The following is a 3,974-nucleotide window of genomic DNA, read 5'->3' on the forward strand; positions in this document are numbered from 1 at the left end:
AATACTACTATTTAATGTTTCTCTTACCTTGAATTTCCTAGGTTTGGTTGCTGTCATTGCTATTGAGCCAGACTCTTAAGAAATAATGCCGATCACACTGGTGCTATTTTTTCATTTATTTATTTGATAGCCTCAGCAGAACTTCTCTTTACTGTAATTTAATTTTTTTTTTTTTTTAGCAGCTGACCTGTGAGGGGATCTGAACCCTTGACCTTGGTGTTATAACCACACTGGTGCTATTTTTTCATTTATTTATTTGATAGCCTCAGCAGAACTTCTCTTTACTGTAATTTAATTTTTTTTTTTTTAGCAGCTGACCTGTGAGGGGATCTGAACCCTTGACCTTGGTGTTATAACACCATGTTCTAACTGACTAAGATAACCAGCCAGGCCTGTAATTTAAATTTTTAAAGAAAATCCAGCTTTTCTTCTAGTGTGGTTATCATGAGCATACAGGTAACTCTGGACAGTAGGTAGATGAGACTGCATCTATTTAATTTCAGAGAGAAAAAGGAGATTATTTTTGATCTTTTTCTTAAATATTCTCAATACAACAGAAGTTCAAAGATAGTAGAAATTGTCTTGGTTTATCTTTCACTTACCACCGCTACTTCTCTTTAGTTTGTGTGTGTGTGCATTTGTGTGTGTGTGTGTGGCTTCTCTTTTCTTCTAGGGCTTAAGACAAGTTTTGTTGATCATCATGATCTGGGGTTAAATTTAGTTGGGAAGGAAGTGAGAAGCATGAGGACTGATAAGCACAAACTCTCAATTCAAATAAAACTGACTTTTGGATTTGTCCCTCTCCAGAGAAGAGTCACAGTTAGGTTTGGGTGGAGTTTCATTCTGCTGCAGTGCTGACACCCACTTACTTATTCAACACATACGTCCTGCTCGCCAACCATGGAGGAGGGGTATTGCTGTGTTCTGGGAGTAACGGTGAGAAAAACTAGGCAGAGTCTTGCCTCCAAAAAGCTTCCAGTGTAATGAGGAAGACAGATTAATTAAATAATCATGTCAATTAGTGTAAGCCATGGTACATGCCAGAAAGGAAAGATAGGTGGCATGTTGCATGCCTATTACAGGGAGATCTCGAACATTCTATCAGGGTTAGATGAGATTTCTCTAAGAAAATGGCATTTTAGGTGACAGCTGAGGATGAGCTGATTCTGACCAGGCATGGGAGTAGAAGATAAGGTGTATTTAGGCAGGTGAATGGATTGTGTGCAGCTTCTGTGGTATGAGGAAGGTTGGTGTAACAAGGAACCACGGAGAGTGTGTCGTGATGTAACTTCACGTGAAATGTATCAGTAACTTTTAGAGGAAATATAGAGAAATGGGTCACCGTACTTAGAGTAAGTGTAAAATAGGATCTGATTCCTATTATTATCATTTTTTATTTCAACACACTGTTTCCCATCTCTCCGCACAGCTGCAGCTCTGCCCAGCCAGCTTCCAAACAGGTTTCCAAGGATGACATAATTGCTCTCTCAGCTCCTGGCAGGAGAAGCCCCTTTTCAACCATATTCCAAAAGCTGTTCTGTGACATAGCAGAAGCATTCATTAAATAAATAAAATTACTTTATTGGTCAATCAACAAATATGTGTTAAATAGGTACTATGTGGTTAGCAATAGTAACAGCTAACATTTGCTGAGTCTGGGATGTCTTATGGGAAGTGATCTTTTCACAACAACTTTATGAGGTGGATACTTTGACTGCTATCATGTTACCAATGAGAACATAGAAGAAAAGAGAAGTTAAACAATTTTCCTAGGGTCACATGCCTAGCAAATGGCATAGCTGGGTTTTGAATCCAAGAAATCTATCTCTAGAGTTACCAATGAGAACATAGAAGAAAAGAGAAGTTAAACAATTTTCTTAGGGTCACATGCCTAGCAAATGGCATAGCTGGGTTTTGAATCCAAGAAATCTATCTCTAGAGTGTGAGAGATTAACCACTACTGTATACTGCCTTTTTTAAGACAGACAAGGCCTTTGCTCATGTAGAGCTCACAACTTACTTGGAAAGAGGCAGGGAGATGGTAGAAATGTAATAAATAAGTAAATGAATAAGCTGGGTAATTTCAGCATGTGATTAATTTTACAAAGGAATTAAACAGTGATGTCATGCACAAGGATTGGGGGATGGGAGGAAACAGGGGGAGGTACTAAACCACTGCTTTAGAAAGGGCATTGGATTCTCAGAGGATAGACCCCCAGAGCTGAGACCTAAAATACAGAAAAGAGACAGCTCCAAGAAGAAGGAGGGAGAAGATTTCCAGCAGAGGAAATAGCAAGTACAAAGTTCTTGAAGTAGAACAAGATTGGTGTGTTGGAGGAACTAAAAGAGGTTCCAGGTTCTGGTCAAGATGGTGGAGTAGTCAGTTCCTGGTGTCGCTCTCTCCCACAGAATGACCAATTTGCAACTATTAAGGAGCAATGACAGAAGACCGGAGATCTGCACTGAAACAGGCAGGAACCATGTGCCAAGGCATCCCAGTTCAGGTTGCTCCCCACTGCATAGAGATACTTTAGAGCTTCTGGGCCCACACACCCCAAGCATGCTGGGCCAGACAAGGCAGGCAGGGTGGGACTTCTGGCCCAGGCTGGTCCCTACCACTGGGAGTGTCTTAAGAGGCTCAAGGGCCCCACACCCCAAGCTAGCCATGCTGGAGAAGACAGGCAGGGCTTGACCTCTGGCCCAGGCTGACCCCAACCACCAGGAGAATCTTAAGAGCCTTGGGGCTCCCATGTCCTGAGGAAGCCATCCCAGAGAAGGCAGGCAGGGTGGAACTTCTGGCCCAGGCTGGTCCCCACCACCGGGAGAGTCTTAAGAGCCTCAGGGCCCCTACACCCCAAGCCAGCAGTCCTGGAGAAAGCAGGTGAGGCAGGACTTCCAGCATAGGCCAGGCCCCACCATCACAGAAACAACCATCACTGCCATGAATACTCAAGAAAGAACAATGCCTACCAGCAAAACTAAAATGCTAACAAAAGAAAAAAAAAATAGTTTGTCTATCACTCCAAGAAACCAACAAATACAGAAGACAAACAGAAAATTAGAAAGGAACAAAAGGTACTTAAAACATCTAAACAAAAATTAATAAAATGCTTGGAGTAAATCAACACCTTTCAATAATAACTCTAAATGTAAAGGGATTAAATTCCCCATTCAAAAGATACAGACTGACTGACTGGATTAAAAAGATGGACCTGACACTATGCTATCTTCAAGAGACTCACTTGACCTGTAAAGACACAAGTAGACTAAGAGTGGAAGGATGGAAAAAGATGTATCATACAAATAGAAATGAAAAACGAGCAGGATTAGCTATTCTTATATCAGATAAAATAGACTTTAAAGCAAAAACCATAAAAAAAGATAAAGAAGGCTACTACATAATGATAAAAATATCTATCCATCAAGAAGACATAACAATCATAAATATATACACACCCAATGTTGGAGCAGCCAGAGTTACACAGCAAACACTAGTAGATCTAAAGAAAGAGATAGACACTAACACCATAAGAGTGGGGGACCTGAACACCCAACTCTCATCATTGGACAGATCATCTAGGCAAAAAATCAATAGAGAAACACAAGATCTAAACAATACTTTAGAACAATTGGACTTGGCAGATATCTACAGAACATTCCATCCAACAACCTTAGAATATTAATTATTCTCATCAGCACACGGAACAGTCTCCAGGATAGACTACATGTTAGGTCACAAAGCAAGTCTCAACAAATTCAAAAAAACTGGAATTATTCCATATATTTTCTCAGACCACAATGGACTAAAATTAGAAATCAACAATAAATGAAATTCTGGAAACTATGCAAACACATGGAAATTAAACAACATTCTACTTAATGATATATGGGTCCAAGAAGATATTAAACAGGAAATCAAAAAATTTCTTGAAACTAATGAAAATAATGACACATCATACCAAAACATGTGGGAT

This window comes from Galeopterus variegatus, unplaced genomic scaffold (genome assembly GCF_000696425.1).
Source record: "Galeopterus variegatus unplaced genomic scaffold, G_variegatus-3.0.2 Scaffold1569, whole genome shotgun sequence".
NCBI classification, from domain to species: domain Eukaryota; kingdom Metazoa; phylum Chordata; class Mammalia; order Dermoptera; family Cynocephalidae; genus Galeopterus; species Galeopterus variegatus.